Source organism: Apium graveolens, chromosome 11 (genome assembly GCF_009905375.1).
Source record: "Apium graveolens cultivar Ventura chromosome 11, ASM990537v1, whole genome shotgun sequence".
NCBI lineage: Eukaryota > Viridiplantae > Streptophyta > Magnoliopsida > Apiales > Apiaceae > Apium > Apium graveolens.
In genome coordinates this window covers 136,178,375-136,201,511 of record NC_133657.1, presented here as the reverse complement: position 1 = coordinate 136,201,511, position 23,137 = coordinate 136,178,375, and the positions used below count along the sequence as shown (strand labels likewise).

The 23,137-nt window shown below is 35.7% G+C and overlaps 1 non-coding gene across 1 annotated transcript; it reads right to left on the bottom strand.

Moving 5' to 3' along the window:
• Positions 1-232: 232 nt before the first annotated feature.
• On the bottom strand, positions 233-339 carry LOC141699436 (small nucleolar RNA R71). Its single transcript, XR_012565899.1, has one exon. It is a non-coding gene; the product is annotated as a small nucleolar RNA R71 (small nucleolar RNA).
• Between the last annotated feature and the right edge of the window lie 22,798 nt (positions 340-23,137).

Here is a 23,137-nt window from a genome sequence, read left to right as displayed (position 1 = left end):
GGGTTCTCCAAAGGAAGATCCCAATATGCACATTAGGGATTTCATTGAGATCTGCGACACCTTCAAGTTCAACGGTGTTTCTGAAGATGCTGTGAAGCTGAGACTGTTCCAATTCTCTCTGAGGGACAAGGCTAAGAGCTGGTTACACTCTCTACCAGCTAGTTCGATTACTACTTGGGAAGATCTTGCTCAGAAGTTTCTTACTAAATTCGTCCCTATGGCGAAGACAGCTGCAATCAGGAATGCTCTTACTCAATTTGCGCAGCAATCAAAAGAGTCTTTATATGAAGCTTGGGAGTGCTACAAGGAGATGCTTATGAAGTGTCCTCATCATGGAATGCCTGATTGGATGATCATCAATTGTTTTTACAATGGGTTGGAAGCACAGTCCAGACCCATGCTCGATGCAGCAGCAGGTGGAGCATTATGGGCAAAGAGCTATGAGGAAGCTTATGATCTAATTGAACTGATGGCTACTAATGAATATCGGTATCCAGCCCAGAAATTGCCACAGGGCAAGGTAGAAGGATTTCTTGAAGTGGATACAGCTACAACTATCACTGCTCAACTGAAGGCATTTTCTATGAAGATCGATTCTCTGGCTAACTATGGTGTTAAGCAGATAACCAGTGTTTGTGAGCCGTGTGCAGGTCCGCATGCGACAGAGCAATGCGCTATATCTAGTGACTCAACTCAGTTTGTGAGCAACTTTTAAAGATCGCAGCAGCCAGTTCCTGCCACTTATTATCCTGACAACTGGAATCATCCTAACTTCCGCTGGAGCAACAATCAGAATACGATGCAACAGCCGTTCCAGCAGTTTGGAAATAAGTTATTCAACCCTCCTGGTTTTCAGCAACAAATTGCACCAAAGCAACAACTCCAAATTCAACAACAAAATCATGATGCAGGCCTATCTTCGAATGAAAAATCTAAATTGGAGGAGTTGCGGCTTATGTGCAAAAACTAGGCTCTTATATGCCAAAGCCGGGCTATTTCTATCAAGACTCTGGAGAACCAAATAGGGAAAATTGCTAATGCCTTATTAAATCGACCACCAGAAATGCTTCCTAGTGATACAGAAACAAATCCAGGCAAGAGGGAAGTTGAAGTATAGGTGAACGCCATCACCTTAAGGTATGGAAAGGTCTCAAGCCCCCAAGTTCAGCAAGATGAAGAGCCTAAAAAATCTCAAGTTTCAGAAAATGCAGTTGTGGCTGAAGAAGAATTGCAGAAGGAAGCGGAGGTGGGACCAAGGAAGACTACTGTGGAACACACTCCTCCTGAGGGTAATACAGGGGAGAAACAGATCTATCCTCCACCTCCTTTTCCTAAGAGGCTGCAGAAGAAAAAGCTGGATAAGCAATTTGCCAAGTTTCTGGAGGTGTTCAAGAAACTTCATATCAACATACCTTTCGCTGAAGCTCTTCAACGGATGCCTAGCTATGTGAGGTTTATGAAAGGTATTCTCTCTCAAAAAGTGAAGCTCGATGACTTAGAGACCGTTGCTCTAACGGAGGAATGCAGTGCTGCAACAGAAGTTGCCTCCGAAGCTTAAAGATCATGGAAGCTTCACTATTCCTTGCACCATTGGAAACTTGTCATTCGATAAGTGTTTATTTGATTTAGGAGCTAGCATCAATCTAATGCCCTTATCTATCTTCAAGAAGCTTGGTCTGCCTGATCCAAAACCAACATACATGTCATTGCAACTAGCCGACCATTCCATCGCTTATCCACGAGGTATAGTGGAGGATGTCTTGGTCAAGGTGGATAAACTCATCTTTCCTGCTGACTTTGTAATTCTTGATTTCGAGGAAGATAAGAAGATTCCCATTATTTTGGGAAGACCATTCTTGGCTACAGGCCGAACTATGATCGATGTGCAAAAAGGAGAACTTTCGATGAAGGTTCATGATCAAAAGGTCTCGTTTAATGTGTTCAAGGAAATAAAGTTACCCACAACTAAAGAGGAGTGCTTTAAAGTAGAGCAAATTCAGGTTTTGAATGCACCTCCGTAGAAGAGGAAGTTGGATTTGCCATTCGATTCTCTTGGGTTTGCAGAGCTGAAAATTTCTCAGGACATTTTGAACCATTTATTCAAGAAGCTCCCACACTTGAGCTCAACCGAATGCCATATCACTTGAGTTACTCATTCTTAGGTGCACCACATGATAAGGGCTTGGGATATATTTTTGATGATATAGAGAGTGGCTGGACGGATATTCCCGTGCCTACAGAGGGTTCTTCTCATGTGCAACAGGTAGTTAATAGGACTGGTGTCGGTGATGCACAGTATAAAAGATTGACTAGGCGTATGGAGGCCATGCACGACATTCACCATCATTTTTCTGAAGATTTTACACACGATTTCGGTACTATTTTCCGAACTGGTGGCGAGGTTGATTGGCCACCTGATCCTCCACCCGACGAGGGTGACTCTCCAGCTAACTAGGTATGCCTGAAATCCTTATTATTACCTTCAATAAGGACATTGAAAATTTTAAGTTTGGGGGTGATAATGTAAGGATTAGTAGTGTGTGTCCATATAGACTCGTATAGATTCATATTGCATGTTTAGTTGTAGTTCATTCATATTTTTGCATGATTGTTCATTTAGGACATATTTGTTTTTATGTGATTTCATATAGTTGCATTTGTATGCATATTTAGCATGATCCCTTAAGATGAACTATGATATTTGATGAGTTGATGTTGATTTGAGTGTGGTGATGACGAATAGAGGGATGGTTAAGTCCTAATGAATTGATTTACAGGCTAGAAACACTTGTAATTTCACTAAGTCTTAGAATATGCTTAAGGGCTAGATTGTTGTCATGCTTTGATGGTTTTCGAGGTTAATCTATTGCTTATGCTTAGAATGCATGATAGGCTCTTAATGATAAAAGACATGAATAGATAAAAATTGGAGATAAAAATTGGAATTCATTGCTAGTTGTGGCTAGGCGTCAAATGGCTAGTAGCCGACTCGTATTGTATGCGAGTAGTCTAGGGTTGAGCAAGATGGAGCGAAATGCACTTGCTCGGAAATTGAAAAAAAAAGAAAAAAGGAAAAAAAAGAGAAAAAAAAGAGAATATGGTTTCAATGCACAATTGATCATGAGTGGGCTCTTTGGTATTCGAGTTATTAAGTTCTTAGGGGACTTTGTGCCTAGTGACCTAAGGCTTTTATAGTCTGGGATCCGCTAACCTAACGCTCGCTAAATGGATACCATTACATAAGTCTTTTGTGGACCTCACTCATTGCACGATCAAATAAGCATTTGTTTTATGTGTTGAATAAAAGCATGATTCCGTAATAAACTCCAATAATATTGAAGTGTTATAAGTCATTTTATGTCTAGAATATATTCTTCGTATAAGCTTGTGATTACTTTGAGGATAATTATATTATGGTGATTGATCTAGTTTCGAAGCATATCTGTTAAGCATTCCACATACGCACGTTTCTGGTTTGTGGGATTTATTCGAACTCTGTTTTAAGTCATTGCGTTCTTAGAGGCATTGGCTTATTCATTTGGTTAAGGTTATTCTGAGGGGATCGATTGCATTATCATTTAGTTACATTCACGTAGTTGCATTCATGCATTAGGTTTGTTTTATAGTTTTGAGTCTGTTTATGCTTGAGGACAATCATCGATTCAAGTTTGGGGGTGTGATAAGTGGATTTTATATTCACTTGGAACGCTTTATTACAAGCTTAAATTGGTGTTTTGGACTCAAGTTGTTGGTATTTTGATGTGTTTTTATGTTATTGCATATCAGGTATCAGTTATATGAAGAAATGAGCTTTTAAAGGAAATATGATAAAAATTGATCAGAATTGGAAGCCAAGGCCATTGTCAAGTTTTAGAGAATCTCAATAGCTTCGTGTGGGCAGTTGAATCGCCTAATTCTGACGAGTAGAACTCAAGTTATGGCCAAAACAAGATTCATCAAAATTTTTCCAGACAGGAGCTAAGCGGCCGCCCAGGAGCTGAGCGCCCGCCCAGGAGAGCTGAGCGGCCGCCCAAGGCGTGACTGGTCGCTGATTTCGCTGAAAAAGCCTTTTTTGAGTGGAATTTGACGATTTTAAGGGTCCAGGTCCACTAGGGGCGTATATACTTAAAAAAAGGGTTTTTATCATCCGGGAAGATTGGGATACCAAGGAAAAGACCTAGAAGCACAGAACAACTCCGAAAAAGAAGATCTTGTTTTCAACTTATGATTCTTTGAATTAGTTGTAACTTTGGATGCTCGTTTTCGTTCTTGTTGAACCTAGATCTCGTTTATTCATACTTTGATTATTATTCAGTTTATTAAGACCTTGTTTTATACCATGCTTTCGTTGGAACCCATGGTGATGATGAGTTCGATTATGGGCTAATCGTTGTCATGGGGTTCTAGCGGATTTACTTATGGATTTCTATAGTTAATTGTTTTGATATCTTGGTGTGTGGTGATTGATTGATATCCTAGTAATGGTTGTGCTTATTCATCTTATGTGCGTAGCTAACATATAAGATAGCGTGTTAATCTCTATTGAAGCGACGGTGAATATAGAGGTTTAGAACTTGTCATGCTAGTATAGGTTCATGTATGTGTATGCATGATTCATAGGTAACTCTAACTGTTTTACTTGCCCTATGTAATCATTATGGATAACTTGTGCTTAAACCATTATGTTGTCAAATTCTATAGACATATAGGGTCTCAATATAATTGGTGCCTATTCAACTTCTATCTCTTTTGTGGATGTCTGGTAGAATGGTACTCATGCAACGAAAGTTGGCGTTTATCAGTTTCATGTTATCTGATTAGTGTCATCACCATCACATGCTAAGGTTAAGAATAATAAGGCTATTTAATGAAGTAGTAATGATGTCAGAATCCCATATTTGTCATATTCAGTAATTCAACCTCAAATCTCTTACTTAATGTTATTTAGTATAATCTCTTAGTTTAATAAAAACCCAATTTATTATTCGTCTTAGCATTGAGCGATAACCATACATTGTTGCATAGGTGCATAAATTGAAATTAACCTAAACCAGTCTCTGTGGGAACGAATCTGATTTATATCTTATACTACTTGCGAACGCGTATACTTGCGTGAATATTAGCGCGTGTTTTCGCCCTAACAGTTTAGCTGCTCCAAAATTCTTCTTGAATTTGAGCTTGGAAAATCTCCTGGATAAGAATGCTAGATGCTCATCTATATCATCCATGTCACCTTGGCTCAACTGTTCTTCATTTTCAGCTACCAGCCCTTTACCCTTGCTCTCAAAAACCTTTGAGTTTGTTGCAGATTCTAGAGCTTCAACCTTCATCTCCTTTTCATTCTCTTGCTCATCAACAAGTGCAATGGTCCTCCTTTATTTCTTCCTTTCTCCATCCTTTCATCTTGCTCTATTTCAAGCTCATAGGTTTTCAGGATACCATACAGTCTCTCCAAGGTGAACTCCTTATAATCTTGAGAATTTTTTAATGAGACTGTCATTCATTGGCTTCCATTCCTTGGGCAGAGATCTAAGGAACTTGAGGTTTGAGTCTTTGGTTTGGTAAACCCTTACATGTAGCTTGAGAGCATTCGGTAATTTTTGAAATCTACTGTAAATGTCAGTGAGTGACTCACTTTCTTTATAGTGAAAATGCTCATATTGCTAAATCAAGAGTTGCATCTTGTTCTCCCTGACTTGCTTAGTACCATCACAAATAATTTGAATTATGTCCTAAACCTCTTTAACTGTTTTACATTTTATGATGTTATCAACCATATCACCATCAACACCATTAAATAGTATATTCATGGCCTTTTTATATTTCCTGACTTGCTCAATGTCTGGATCAGACCATTCATGTCTAGGATTTGGAACTGATGGTTCATTCCCTATAGCAGCTCTTATAGGGACATGAGGACCTATTTCAATGCAGTCCACGTAAGCTTCATCTTGAAAGAGAAGATATAGGTGCATCTTCACCTTCCAGTGGTGATAGTTATCTTTGTCCAGAAATGGAATCTTCACTCCAACATCCTTTTTGTTCATCTTGTTCATTGTTGTGATCTTTATACTCTTTGTACTTCAAGAGCTTGCTCTGATACCAATTATTATACCCGAACAATGCAACAAGAATTACAGAAGGGGGTGAATGTAATATTGGCTCCTTTTTGAATTTTAAGACTGTTCTTACTTAATATATAACAGTGTTTGATTTTGCAAGAAGTGCAGAATGAAACTTAAATTGAAATCAAAACACAAAGTAATAAAACACAAAGCTTTAAAACTTTCTGGTGGATTTGAACTTATCCACCAGAGATATGTATTAGTATGAGAACTCTATGATGCTTAAATATTACATAGCTGCTTACAAGTGAACTTACAAACTTACAGAGAAATTCTTAACAGATATAGCTTTTTCTATCTCTCTGAAAAATAATGTTTTCTTAGTTAGTTGTTCTACTTGCTTCTTCTTGGTTTATATATCACCAAGTTACATGATAGTAAGACAAGATAATAAAATAAAATTATATCTAGTCTAACTTCATGCTGCTACATTACTTTATCTAGCATCTTTGAATATCTTCATATTTGCATGGAAATGGTAATGCTTCTTTGTTCTCTAAATCCTGCAATCAGGCTGCCACATTCCATTTGCAAACACCCGACGCATGTGACTGTGTTGTCACTGTCAACTGCTAATTTTAATATTATCATCCGTCGGGATTATGTTGATCATCCGTCAGGAGCCTTGTTGATTATCCGTTCGGAGCCTTTGTAGATCATCCTTCGGGAGTCTTTCTGTCACTTGACTCTATTTCACTTATACAGAATTACAAGACATCTTATATTTATAATTAGCCAACTTATTCTACATATCAATCTAGTAGTCAACATGACTTAAAGAATCCTACAATGTCTACTCAACTAATACAATGTTGTTTACAGAAATGTGCTACTAGACTAATTGTCACATAAGCTACACTCTCGATGGATGTCAAATTATCGTCAGTCAGGACTATAAAGTTCATCCGTCGGGACTATATTAGAACATCCATTGAGAGGTACAAAAATACTAAGTTAAATCTACTAAGGTGTTTTATTTAACTTCTCATCAAGTTCACAACATATTCCAAACAACTAGTCTTCTTCTTTAGATCTTCCAAATAAACTGGAAAATTTAACTTCCATTCATCCAGTTATTTCCACAAAAATGACAATCATCTCCTTTAGCAATACCACTATTAGGCTTCAAAAGCCCTTTGGGATTGGACTTTGGTTTGGCACCGAATAAGATCAAATCTTCATTTTTCCTGTCCACTTTCCTTTCCCATTTGCATTCCATGTGTACATCATCAATATGGACGTAATTCATGCCTTTACCGTGTTATTTTTAGCAGTTCTAAACATGCTTAACAACTCAACGAGTGTTCTGTCTATCTCATTCCTTTTGTTCTTAACAAACTGAGAATATAAGTTGTTCAAAGATCATTTGATCAAATCAAGCTGAGTCTCTAGACCATTCTTGAAACCTAAAATATCAAGGTACATATGCCTATCACCTTTAGAACATGTGGTCCAGCCGGATATGATTCTCCCATTAATGCAAAAGTATGGGGCCTTATTATTGTCAAATCTTTCTAACGAGCCTATCCTTCAAACATCTTTTGAAGGTGCTCAATCATATCATAAGCATCATTATGCTCTTGTTGCTTCTAAAGATCAGCACTCATAATTACAAGCATGAGACATGAAACATCATTTGCATAATTAATTTGCTTCCGGTAAGCATTTTGTTCAGCACATGTTTCATTCTCAACTAGAAGAAATAAGGGAGGGGTTTGAGTGATATGCTTGAACCTGAGGACAATCCTCAAGTTCCCATGTCAATTGAGAAAATTATTTCATATCAGCTTTTCTTTCTCAAGGACTATTACATAGAGAATTTATTTATGTTATTTGTCATTTTATATCTATAATATTAAAGTGCATAAAATGACTTAGTCTATAGATGATCATTAAATTATGTTCAAGTGATTATTCATATATATATATATATATATTCATAATATATATCTCTCACTATTTTTATCAAATCAATAGCCCTAACTATTAATTCGGAAAAATATCTTTTATATCCTTTCTAGTGAGCCAAGATCCATATTTCACCATGCGTTAGCTCAGCTTTGGCTTTTCTCCTAAAATATGATTATTTAGGTAGACAATATTCGTCAATTATATCAAATATATAACTCTTGGATAGCTTGGTGGAACAACATTTGTTCATATTTATCTAATAAATCTCGCCAAACTCTATGCCTCTAAGTTCACAATCCTATTGTGATAACTTAGTTAAGTCAAACCCAATAGTAAAAAAGTATCAATAAACTTCAACACATCTCCCACGATAGATAGGAGTACTTCTCTTTGGCGAACCCACTCCTGGTCGATCTAGGGGTTAACGCATTGGACTCATTGGAAGGCATCTGATCAACTTAATATTAACTTTAGAGTTTTGTTAATTTTTAAACGATCATGATCACATCATAAAGAGATTCCCAATTTTTCCTTGAATAAAATACTTCAAATCAATATTCGTCAATAGTGTGATTTCCAGGTAGTGAGGGAGTCACAACGGTCTCACTTAAAACCCACAACCTTACAAGTTCATTGAACTCGCTTTTGAAAAAATCGCCCCATGTCAGAAACAAAGAAAATTTGTATTTTATTCTCTGTTTCATAAACACGAGAATCTCATAATCGTTTGTTCATTTTAAAATCTTGAATTGTTACAGATTTTATCTTGTTTAGAAAGTATGACATGAGTGTCGTATCTAATACATACATCCTTAATCTAATTAAGCATGCATCTTTATAAACTACTATACACATACATTCATCATAAGAGCATATATATGTAAAGTGAGATAAATTAAATATGGTTGGTTATGACTTCATCCTATGTGATCTTTATCAAGCTGATGACAAAGATCTAGGTCAATCTAAGGTGGAAAATAAATACAGACTAACTATTACATGTCTTCTTTCTTGTATTGATTCCTTGGATGGCCTACATGTGGAATTACCCTTCCTTGATCTTCAAATATTTATGTCTTCATGTATATTACACGAATAAAATATGAAAACTAATCTGATGAACTTACAAGAAGAACTCGAGTTACATTCGAGATTTAATAATTACAAGATTAAACGACATGCAAGCCGTATTTGAAAATCCAAAACCATTAACCTAAGGTCATAAGCCATAACCATCCATAATGCTCAATTAACACAAATGAACATGTTAAAACACATAATTTGATCTTAACATATCACACCCATCATGATCTAATCATAAAAACCAAATATTGAAAAAATCAGAAAATTTGAAATTAAATCTAATGACATTGAATCGCAGATTACAAGGCCTAAACGATGTCAAAAGCCTTACAGATCAGTCGTTGATATCTTTACCTATCAGTTACGTTCAGATGCTCGATTCTATATGAAATAGCGTATTTGTTTGCCAAAATAGGACACCAGATCCAGATTTCAGCAAATCCGCTGCATCCGATTCAGAATCGTATCAAATATGATTCTTATAATAAGAACAAACACAAAAATGTATATATCAGTATATATACAGATTTTATAATCATCACTATACAACTCTCATGAATATCATATATTTAAAACATATACATACATACGTATATATAAACATAATAACATGCAAAACATACAAAAATCGCATACATAACAATCATGGAATATTGTATACATGTTATCATCATAAAACTAGTAAACATATAAATGAATTAAACACTTTTCACAAGTAGCTCTGATGCCTTTGTTGGATTTCGAGCACATAAACACAACGGAAATAGTAATTAAAACGTGAAAAATCAGAGTTTTCGAAACCCACCTCAGGATCCATGCAAAAATACATATATTTAATTCATAGATCAGATTATTTACCTTAAGAAGCTTTACGATTATGGTTGTTAAAAGGAGATCCTAGCTTTAACCGAGCACCACGTATCCCGCCTTACACGATCTACGCCGTAGAGGTATCCACACGAAAGCTGGTACGGAGGAGGCGTGTACTAGCACCAAGAACGGACCTGGTTTCCCCTCTCTCACTCTCTCACCTTTAGCTGTTAGGGTTTTATATTTTTATCTAAAAAAATGTAACCCTAATTTTAGCCTTAAGGATGTTTATATAAAGAGGTCAAAAACAGTCATAACCCTAATCCAAGTTAGAGTTTATTAAAATCTGAAATTCTATTTATTTAATAATTAAGTTTAACTCAATTACTAAATAACAACTGAATTTCGGATTTAATAATATACAAATTTGAAATTTATTTATCCCATAAATTAAGTCCAACTTAATTAATAATAATTAATTCAAATTTCCTTTATAATTCAAATCCGAATTTGAATTAAATATTCCTCCATGCTTTCTTTGTGCGACCCTATAGGTTATTATTACGTTGGCAATAATTTAAATATCTCATATTTAAATTATAAACAATTAGTGGCATCTAGTAATACATCATTTTTACCCAGTAATAATAATTAAATTGGTGATCGATTAAACCTTTCGTGAATAATGTACAATGTAATATAACCAATTTAACCAAATATTATAGATTAAACTAGAGGCATGTAATGTGTCATCCTTATCATAGTTTAATCCATGTTTCCTTGATCAATGAGTAGACTATCATATCAAATCAACATTTGAGGGTGGCCACGCATTTCATAGTCTAGCTCACACAAGAGGCCAATAATATCACTTCTAAAATATGAGGGTTAAGTCCCATCTAGATCATTTATATTTCTCATACAATTCATAATATACCCAATGTCCACTTTTATCATTACCCAGTCAAAGATAACTTTTAATGAAATCAATGTAAATTAATTCTCGTATAGAAATATAATGACTTCAGGTCTAAGGACCATTACATCATTATCACTGTGAGAATTACTTATGACACAACAGACATGTAGAATCTCACATTGGGTCCGTCCAACACCATGTACATATACATCTGCATGTGTTTTTGACTTTAGTATCACTATATCTATGATCAATGAGATGTGATCATCAGTCAACAAACACGCCAGTCTTAATGCATTATTATTGTCCCTTAATAATAATACTCGACTAGGGACCTTTAGGAATATTGATACTATTCTCATAATCTCATTTCTAAGTCACGTAATTAGAGATCTAAAATTGCATATCATGTTTCAAGGACATTTATTAATCTAACAATTATATCGCAGTAAATTAAGAATTAATAAACTATAAAGGGAATAATCGATAGAACATAAACATTAATAATCCTAATGTCTTAAACTAAAACATCATAGTGTTGTCTCTAGGGCACACATACTAACAACCATCTCTTTTACTTAGGGCGCGCCCTAAGGCCTTTCACAAGTGAGGAGTTAACTCCGAGAATACTCATATTTCCCTTCTCCATACAACACTAGGGCGCGCCTCTGGCATACATGAGGGCACACCTCCAACATCTTCATGATGCTTTCAACCATCAATCCTTCAGAAACATAGGGTGCGCCTTCTTATTCACAGGTAGCATCTATTACCTTTGCAAAAAGGAAATCTACCTTATTTTTTCCTTGATTTTAGGCATACATATCTCAATTTTGACCACTCTATCTGATTTTGACCCGAATAATGTTTATACCAATTTTTTGGCATAACAACTACCCCCCAAATTCCATATGCTATTGAAAATGGGATCAGAATTTCTTGTCCTTATCAAAATTTATGTAAACTTATGTATTATCAATATTATCTTACAGGGCGTGTCCACAACAGGACGCGCCTCTGGAATGCATTACTTTATCTTTATTTAAAATTCGAATAACTATGATTATCGGAGAGGGCGCGCCTTCAAGAGGGCGCGTCCTTTGGATTACAAACGGTTCAAAACGGTTCCCCTTCTTCCTCGAGAATCATGATCGATGTGATTGATTTGATTGATAGTTGTCACACGTCACTTTTCAACTATTAATATCAGTAAAAAATCACATTTTACTTTTTACTTTAATCCTTCATCCTCTTCTTGAAGAACCATCGGCGATTTCAACCACAATCTACTCAGTTCTTCAACCTTTATCAACCTTTCTCCGGTTAATCTTCTCAAGCAACTGAAAAGGTACATAAACGTTTCTTCTTTTCATGATTCTGTTGGTTTACCGAGTAATTTATACGAGTAAACAAAAAATTGTTCATCTTCTTTATGTGTTTTAAGTATTTGATGTATATTTCTGTGTGTATATTTGTATATATTCCAAATTGATCATTTAGATCCATGATTCTAGGGTTTTAAGTTTAAATTTATGTTTACGAAATTACAACTGTCATTGTAGAATGATCTACACCTTATTAGATATAGGGCGCTCCCTTTGAGGGGGAAATAACCATAGGATGTTTTATCTCATGTTAGGGCGCGCCATACTTTGTTCCTATACTTCCATGGAATCAATCATTTTAAGTTTTTACCTTGAATAAATCACCACCATTCCATTTAGGTGCGCTATCTTATCATATCTTTTATTTTTTACCCTTGCTATACTAATTACGACACGTCCATACTTTGTATGGCGCGCCTTCTTCTTTTAATTGCTTGCTCCTATTATTCATTTCTTCTTATTTCATTTCTTTGAATGCACCCTCAACAATCTTTTTCTTTTTAACCTAACAGCTGGAAGATGAGGGCGCGTCTTCTCCTTTTCATCCCTTCAAAGATTTTCTCACTAAACTTGGGATATACTCCCCTCCCAATATTTACTTCAAGCCACAACCCCCAAACGCCCACCATACTCCCAGATTCCTAGATCGCGTGACACATCTCATTCAAGATTCTAGAGCATGCAAACTTATGGCAGACTCCTCGAATAACTCCTCCTTGGACAATCTTTCTTTAGCTTAGTGAAAGGGTAAACAAAAACTAGTCCAAAAAGAGAGATCACCACCCCTTGTAAATATAGAATTAGATGATTGGTTCGAGGAGCTAAATGCAGGACCATCTAAGGTTCCCTAAGAGCACTTTCTTCAAGCCTTTCTCCTCAACAATCATAGGGTGCGCCTACACCTCCTAATTATGAGGGCGCACTTGATGTAGATTCCCCTGAGCTTAAAGAAGAAGTGAACTTCTTTGATGAAGACACATACCAATTCTTAAATTATCCTGAACCTTCAGCTGTCCCCTTCGAGCATTTGGAGGTTTGTGATAGTGAATTATATTTTGATTGGAGCAAATATGAACCATGCACCGAAGCGGTGAATAAACGTTTTAGGAAAGAGCAAGGAAAGTTGTTTTGTGTAGGCTTGCCCTCAGCCTGGTTTGATGAACAATTGGAATGGTTGATGGAATTCTACGATATGGAAGATGTTTGGGCGTGCCCCCATATCTTTAATTACAGAAAGAACTTTAGAATCCCAAGGATGGTCACTTCTCCAAAACTGGTTTCATTAGGTGTGGGCGCGCCTCTACATCCTTACTTGAGGGATGTGATTGAATTATACGATTTAGAACCCCCTTCAACTTTCACCCAATAGCTACAAATTTGTCTTGGCTCTGTACATCATGTACATGGATTTGAGCTTCCTTCCACCTACAATGGAGGAAGTTAGTCATTTCTTTAGCCTCAGAAAATCTGATCATGGCTACTACTATCTTGTTGTAGACAAACAACACAACAAAAAGGGCTTTTCATTAGGAAAAGTTAGTCATGAAAAAAGGTGGAAGGAGAAATTCTTCTATCTCTATGATGTCCCTAGAATCCGGATCCAGTTCAACAGAGAACCTAATAAGGACGCGCCCTTACTTTTTTGATATTCTCATTTTCAGTCCTTTCTTTTTTCATTCTTCTTATATTATTTCTTCCTTATGTGTCAGACAAACCATCTGTGCGAGAGCTAGAGGGCACGCCTAAAGCTCATGCAGAAGCCATACTTAGAGTTGCTTCCGAAAGATGGAATTTGAAAACCCTTGTCACAAAATCCAACTTAATGCGAGTTGGTATTCTTTCAAATTTGGTTGGGACCAAATGTAAATATGTTAAGTTCAGAAAGGGTAATCCCGTCTCACGTGTCATAGATATCGACATTGATGATGAAATGGAGGAAGTGGGAGAATTTGAAGATAGTACGGTACCGTCCAAGGGGAAACAGAACCAATAGGTTTGATTTGCTGTAATTATTTAGGCGCGCCTGTTACTTTAGGACGCGTCCTTTCATATACTTTTTGTTAGAACATAATTAAGTCCAATCTCTTTAAATGCTTTTTACCTAAACGCTTCATTAGAGCGCGTTCTTATTTTTCTACCTCTTAGGAATATGTTGTGAACTTGATAATAAGTTAAACAAAACACCTTAGTAAATTTAACTTAGTGAATTTGTAGCTCTCGATGGATGTTTTATTATAGTCCCGAAGGATGATCTTTATAGTCCCGATGGATGATAACTGAACATCCATCGAGAGTGTAGCTTATGTAACAATAAGTATTGTAGCACTTTTCTGTAAACAACAATATTTTAGTCTAGTAGATTCTGTAGGATTCTATAAGTCATGACTACTAGATTGATATACAGAATAGGTTGGCTAATTGTAAATATGAGATGTCTTGTAATTCTGTATAAGTGAAATGGAATCAAGTGACAGATAGACTCCCGACGGATGATCTACAAGGCTCCCGATGGATTATCAACATAATCCCGACGGATGTTCAACACAATCCCGATGGATGATCATATTCAAAATAGTTGTTGATAGTGACAACACAGTCACATGCGTAGGGTATTTGCAAAAGGAATGTGGCAGCCTGTTAAGCAGGATTTCGAGAACAAAGAAGCATTACCATTTCCATGCAAACGTGAAGATATTCAAAGATGCTGGATAGAGTAATGTAGCAGCATGATATTAGACTAGATTCATTTTTGTTTTATTGTCTTTTCTTATTATCATGTAACTTGGTGATATATAAACCAAGAGTAGCAAGTAGAACAAGTAACTGAGTAAGCTTATTCTCCAGAGAAATAGATAAGGCTGTATTTTGTTAAGAATTTCTCTGTAAGTTTGTTTGTTCACTTGTAAGCAGTTGTGTGCTATTCAAAGCATCACATAGTTCTCAATCTGATATATATATATATATATATGGTGGATACATTCAAATCCACCAGAAAGTTTTAAAGCATTGTGTTTTATTACTTAGTGTTTTGATTTCCATTATTCTTCCATTTCGCATTACAGCAAATAAAACATTGTTTTATATATTAAGTTAGAACATTTTTTTTAATCTCAAAAAGAAGCCAGAATTACATTCAACCCCCCTTCTGTAATTCTTGTTGTATTGTTTGGGAATAACAATTGGTATTAGAGAAAGCTCTTGAAGTACAAAGAGTGTAAAGATCACAACAATCAACAAGATGAACAAAAAGGATGTTGGAGTTAAAATTCCATTTTTAGACAAAGACAACTATCACCACTGGAAGGTGAAGATGCACCTACATCTTCTTTCTCAAGATGAAGCTCATGTGGATTACATTGAAAGAGGTCCTCATGTCCCCATGAGAGCTGCTACAGGGAATGAACCATCAGTTCCAAAACCTAGGCATGAATGGTCTGATCCAGACATTGAGCAAGTCCGGAAAGATAAAAAGGCCATGAGTATACTATTTAATGGTGTTGATGGTGATATGTTTGACAACATCATTAACTGTAAAACAACCAAAGAGGTTTGGAAAAAATACAAATTATTTGTGATGGTACTGAGCAAGTAAGGGAGAACAAGATGCAACTCTTGATTCAGCAATATGAGCACTTCCACTATGAAGAAAGTGAGTCACTCACTGATATTTTTAGTAGGTTTCAAAAACTGCTGAATGCACTAAAACTGCATGGAAGGGTCGATCAAACAGAAGACTCTAACCTCAAGTTCCTTAGATCTTTCCCAAAGGAGTGGAAGCCAATGACAGTCTCACTGAGAAATTCACAAGATTACAAGGAGTTCACCTTGCAAAGACGGTATGGCATCCTAAAAATCTATGAGCTTGAAATAGAGCAAGATGATAAGATGGAGAAGGGAAGGAAGAAGGGAGAATCCATTGCACTAGTTGTTGAGTTAGAGAAGGAGAAAGAGATGAAGGTGGAAGTTGTTGAATCTATATCAAAGGTCTGTGAAAGCAAGGGTAAAGTGATAGTAGCTGAAAATGAAGAATAGTTGAGCCAAGATGAAATGGATGATATAGATGAGCATCTAGCATTCTTATCCAGGAGGTTTGCCAAGCTCAAATTCAAGAAGAATTTTGGAGCAGCTAAGCCAAATAGAGATATGGTTGATAAGTCAAAATTCAAGTATTTCAAATGTGGCTTAACAGGGTATTTTTTCAGTGAGTGCAGAAAGCCTGATTCTAGTAAAAAGAAGTTTGAGCCAGTTGACTATAAACAGAAATACTTTGAGTTGCTCACACAAAAGGAAAGTGCTTTCATAACTCAGGAAAATGACTGGGATGCAAATGGATTGGATGAAGATGAAAAAATTAACTATGTCAATCTAGCCCTAATGGCCAAGTCAGATGAAACAGAGACAAGTTCATCAAGCAATCAGGGAAACAGAAAGAATCTTTGGTATTTGGATAGTGGGTGCTCAAGGCACATATAATAACCCCAATTTTTGGGAATATTTGAAATCCTGATGAATAGTAACTTTTTGCTGATGATGCTGATTTAGGAAAATTATTAAACCACACTATATAGGAGTATTGTTATGGAAATTCTGAGATCGTATTAGTATTCCATAAAGTAAATTAGTGTATGTAAAGGTCTTTAGAATTTGGATTCGAAAACTTTGATTTTTCCCAAAAATCCACAAGATACCGAAAGGATTAAGTATAAGGTAACATAATTAAAGGATTTTTATTTAAGGATTATAATAGAGGATTATTAAAGGAATATAAGATATTAATAAAGGTTCAGGGGAACCCAAATAATAAGATCCCGGATATGATCCCTCAAATGATCAACGAGAACGAGAGTTAAGCGAACTGTAAAACAAATAAACGACCAAGGGACAAGCACATACAAGTAGAATGGGAAGGAAGCTTCCAAGAGAAGCTAAAACATATGGTTAAAAGAGAAGGTGATATCATCACACCATGAGGATTGGACAAGTGGCAAGATGATGAGGTAGGCACGATGATGCAAGCAATTTGTAAGATATTTAGCCAAGGATTGATTTTTATGCACAAAGATCAATAAAACAAAGCAAGCTTCTCCCTCCCCCATTTTATCTTCTTCACTTCGAGTTTCTCATAAAAATGGTGAATTAGAAATTCAAAACACAAGTTATACTCCATGGAAAATTACAAGGTTTGTTTCTTTGGATCCTATATTTCATAAATAAGAAGAGCAAGTAGTTTGAGTGCTTGAATCCAAGGTTTGCTAGCTCAAACAAATCATTTTAGTGGAGGGTGAATAGTTACCAAGTTAGTTGTGTTTTGGTTTTCTTAGGTTCCATTGAAGATCCAAGCTTCATAAGGCCATATAAGCACTCCTTGAAGCTTCTAAGTGAATCCCCACTCTTCAAGAAAGGTATAAAGCTCTTGAACCCTTAGAAATCAGTTGGTTTAATATGGTTTTAAGCATATTATGATAGTTGTAGGAGTATGCTAGGAAATGAGTATGATTTGGACGAGTTTATGCTTGTTTATTATCATTAGTTAGTCCTGATTATGCTTAAGTGATTAAAGTTATGAATCTTGAATATTTGACTTAGAAATTGGTGGATTAGGTTATGGTATGTTATTGGTGAATCAATGGTGGATTGGTTTTGGTTGGATTGTTGGATTGATGATGAGTTGAATTGATTTGGTAAAAATTGGTAATCGCATAAACATAGCCCTCGTAATGCCATTTTCATTCAACTGTTTGTACTTAGTGTTCGGGACAGAAAATCTATTACCTTGCCATGTTTAACTATATCGTGTCGTAAGCTTCGTTTTGGTATATGGTTCGCTTAGATCCGATGTACGGTTTAGGAGAAACGACCGTTTTAAGTAACAGCGTTTTGCGAGCGAATCATTACCCCCCGCTTTACTTTGAAACCTTGATTAAGGTCTTAAATGACTAATTGGAGTATGAAACAATTATGTAAGATTAATTGGTCAGTTGGTAGATTATTCATGAAAGAGTCTCCTTAAAATTCGTAACGGTTAATTTATTAAAATTAGTGGAGCCGAGGGTACGCGAGCAATTAACGCAAATCGTTAAGCGTATAAGCGACCGTTAGGGTATGAGTGAGTTTTGACTAGTTTTTTAAATGACCGTGGTCTAATTCCGGCTTATATTATTATTCAAAGGTTACCGGACCCACTCTAAGCTTAAGTCTACTCCGGAACACTCAGACAAGTTTTCTACCCGTTATACTGTTGTTGTGATGTAAATATGTATATGTATTATCTTGTGATAAGTGCATGATCGTTATTAGCAAATCTTGCGATATATTGGAGCATGATATATATATATATGTATGCCTGTGTCATAATCTTGCTATCTCGTTGTTGATTCAATTGTTATAAACTACATAATACCTATGCTAGTGATAAGCAATATTTGCATATACCCTTAGTATAGGGGAACCAAAGGTTAACATTTTTCTAAACCGAGAGGCGATGTTCCTGAGTATATTATATATATATATAGTTTTCAAAACAATTAATCGAATAATGTTTATTTGGTAGTTTTAAATTATAAGTGAATATTAGTTTGAATATTCATTCGAAGGCTATTGACTCCGTTTATTTTATTAAATAATATTCTTTATTTTCTGAATGAATAATGTTTCGTTATTCGCCAAGTATTCGAGAAATGATTGATATCTTCAATCATTCTTACCTTAAATATTTTCAGAAAGTTATTTTCAAAACTTTTACTTCATTTGTTTTGATAAAAGCTATTCGTTATTGGAATATTATTTATAGCATAATATTCAGGTATTTTTTTATTATCTCAGAATTGATTTATTCTATCAAATCATCCTTATTCCAAACGCTTTCAAAAATGTTTTCGTGTCTTCAAAATGATTTTAAAATTTAGAGTGGATCCCAAAACTCATTTTCAAATTTAAGATCTTCCTTTCGAAGGGGATTTAAATACTCGCTTAAAACTTAAGGGATCTGGCTCTGTGGTGTATTTTATATTCGAAATGAGGTTGTTGATTTGATAAAGAACTTTTGATTACTTGCCCAACATTCGGGAAGTAAGTCCTTCTAAATGAGTCGGCATAAGGGACAGGCCGGGGTACGGTCTATAAAAGTGTAAGTGGCTGGGTGGCAGTCCATCAACGCATAAGAGGCCGGGTGGCGGTCCAGCACAAGGTCCTAATGCGGCCAGGGTGATAACCGGCGGGGGGATTCATCCATCTACTAGTAGAAAAGGTTACTTAATGGGTATCTGTTAGATATATTTGTGATGTCATGTCTAATAATGATTTGTGTTTAGTTTTCAGATCTTGACTAACAGGGAATACTTATACTGAAGTCGGAACTTAAGATATCATAACTTAAGTTATCAGAACTTAAGATATTTGTAGATATTCATCAGAAGATAATATCAGGACTTAAGAAGACTTTCAGATAAGGAAGGCGACTGATTGAAGGAAAAGAAGATTAAGACTAACACAAGAAGAGATATGCATGGAGAAGAATTCTATGAAAAATAGAAGACTTGGAGGAAAAGATAACTAATTGATATATTTAAGGATGCAGAATTATATTCGATATCAATTAGAAGATTATCTTGTAACTGTGTGGTATATAAACTCAGCATAGGGTTTACACTAGAGGTGTTATCATTATCGAGAATATTATTCATCGTAACCCTAGCAGCTCTTGTGATATTTGTTCATCACTGAGAGAGAACGGTTCCATTGCAATATTGTTTTATTAATAAGATTATTCTTTATTACATACTTGTGTTCTTAATTCGATTTGATTGTATTATACACTGTATTCAACCCCCTTCTACAGTGTGTGTGACCTAACAATTGGTATCAGAGCCAATATGTTAACACATATACAGTAAAGATCCAAAACAATCATGTCTGAAGAAGAACAAACTCCAACCAAGCCCACCAAAACTAAAGAAACTCCAAAGACTCAAATCCAAAGTCGATATGAGACTATTAGGGTTCCCATGTTGAGACCTTCTGAGTATCCCATATGGAAGGTGATGATGGCTATGTTTCTGGAAGCTACAGATCCAAAATACCTTGACAGAATTAATGAAGGACCACATAAGACAACCTAGCTCTCCGTTGTAGTTGCAGATCAGCCAACAAAGACTGTACCAAAGGAGAAAAGTGAGTATACAGCTGAAGATATCTCATCTTTTGCCAAGGATGCAAAGGTAAGGCATTTGCTGCATAGTGCCATTGATAATGTCATGTCAAACAGGGTAATTAACTACAAGACTGTAAAGGAGATATGGGATGCCTTGGAGACAAGATGCCAGGGAACAGATGCAATTAAGAAGAATAGGAGGACTATACTCACTCAAGAGTATGAGCACTTTGACTCAAAACCTGATGAGTCATTAACTGGTTTATATGACAGATTTGTCAAACTCTTGAATGATCTGTCACTGGTGGATAAGGAATATGATCTTGAAGATACTAATCTTAAATTCCTTTTAGCTCTTCTTGAAAGTTGGGATTTGAAGGCAACTAATATAAGAGACAACTATGCTCTTGATGAAACTACTCTTGATAAAATTTATAGTATGCTCAAAACTCATGAACTTGAGATGGATCAAAGAAGCAAGAGACATGGGAGAAAGTCAAGAACAGTTGCTCTTAAGGCTGAGGAGGAATCCCCCAAAGTGGTTGTCTCAAAGAAAGGCAAAGGAAAGGCGCTCATCACAAAGTCTGATTCAAATTCATCAAGTTCTGATAATGATGAGGATTCTATCTAAGATTGATGCTGATGATGAGATTGTGTGCTCTTATGGTGAAAGGTATCACAAAGATAGCCTACAGGAAATTCAGAAGGGGAAAGAAGTTTTCCAGGAAAAGTGGAAGTTCTGATAAAAAGGGATTCAGAAAATCTGAAGGCAAAGCTGGAAAGTCTGACAGAGGAGATTTCTCAAATGTTAAATACTACAATTGTCGTGAGAAAGGCCACATATCTCTTGATTGCAAGAAAGGAAAAGGTGACAAAGGCAAGGCACTTGTCACAAAAAAGAAAAGCTGGACAGACACTTCAGATTCTGAAGATGAGGTGAACTATACCTTGACGGTAAATGTTGATAGCAGTTCTGATGCTGCTGAGTTAAAGGTACCACAAACAACTTATACTTTTCATACTGATGATATTACTGAGTTGAGATCTTATCTTAAAACCATATTCATTAGCTATAGAGATCAGACTTTAACATGTGATAGGTTAACTTCTAAAAATCTGGCTTTTAAGAAAAGAAATGACTATTTAGAAAAGAAGTTAGTTATGTTCCATCAAACTCAGAAAGAAAGAGATGATGCTTTTTATGTTATATATGAAGTGCTAAAATTGAATCAATCTCTAAAAACTAATTTAGAAAAGGAAAGAGAGATTATCAGGACTTGGACTAACTCTGGCAGAACAACTCAGAATTTGCCAAGTAGTGGAAACTGGAAAGAGGGCTTAGGTTATGGAGATGATAAAAGTGAAATAGGAACTGAACAAATTAAGCCAATTATTGTTAAACAGACTACTAAGCCAAAGGTAAATCATGTTTAGTTTGTAGCTAAAACTGTAAAGTCTGATTCTGAAAAGATGAAAGATAATGATACAGAAGTTAAGGCAGAGTCAACTCCTAACAAATTAAAACAGGATAAACCAGCTGAAGTTAACATAAGCTTAATGATAAAGAAGCAGCTTAAGTATAAGCTGAAAGAGATTAAGAATGTAAACAAGGTAAAGCCACCTAGGAAAAATAGGAATGGAAAGGAAGGTGTGAATAAAAGCAATAATTATAAGTCTGTTCCTAATGCTCCTAGAAAGAAATGCAATAACTATGGAAACACTAACCATCTTGCTTCTTTTGGCAGGAAGAATAAAGATATAAACTCTTTACCTCCTAAATCAGGAGTTAAGAGTCAGACTGTTAGGTTTAAACCACAAAATCCTTGTTTTCATTGTGGTAGTTTATGGCATTCCATTTATACTTGTAAGGAATATCATAGTTTGTATTATGATTATTATCAAATAAAACCTTCTTTAAAGAAAGTTAGCATTATTCCTTCTAGTGTAAGTTCTGATGCAAAGTCTGATACTGTAAAATCTAATATGAAAAATATTAGCATAAACTCTAAAGTTAAATCCGCTGCAAATGCTAAAAAACTTAAAAATGCCAAAGGATCCAAGCAAGTCTGGGTCCTTAAAACTAATCAATAGTGGTCTTTGTGATTGCAGGGCAACAGGAAAAATATCCTAGTTCTGGACAGTGGATGTTCAGGACATATGACTGGAAATAAAGCCCTGCTATCAGACTTTATGGAGAAAGCTGGTCCAGGAGTTTCTTTTGGAGATGGCAACATAGGAAAAACTCTGGGATATGGCAATATCAGTCTTGGGAATGTCATCATTAAAAAAGTAGCTCTAGTCTCAGGAATTAAACATAATCTGCTGAGTGTTAGTCAAATCTGTGACAGAGGTTATCATGTGGATTTCTTTGAAGAACACTGTGAAGTTATAAGAAAATCTACAGGCAAAGTTGTTCTGAAGGGATACGGGCATGGTAACATTTATGAAGCTAAGTTTTCAACAAGTTCTGATGGTTCTGCAATCTGTCTGTTAAGTAGAGCATCAATTGAAGAAAGCTGGGATTGGCACAAGAAACTCTCTCATTTAAATTTTAACAATATAAATGAACTAGTCAAGAAAGATATTGTGAGAGGACTGCCAAAATCAGTATTTGCTCCTGATGGCCTTTGTGATTCATATCAAAAGGCAAAACAAATAAAATCTTCATTCAAGAGCAAGACTAAGTATTCAATTCTTGAGCCTTATCACCTACTACATGTTGATCTAGTCCAGTGAATGTCATGTCTATTGCAAA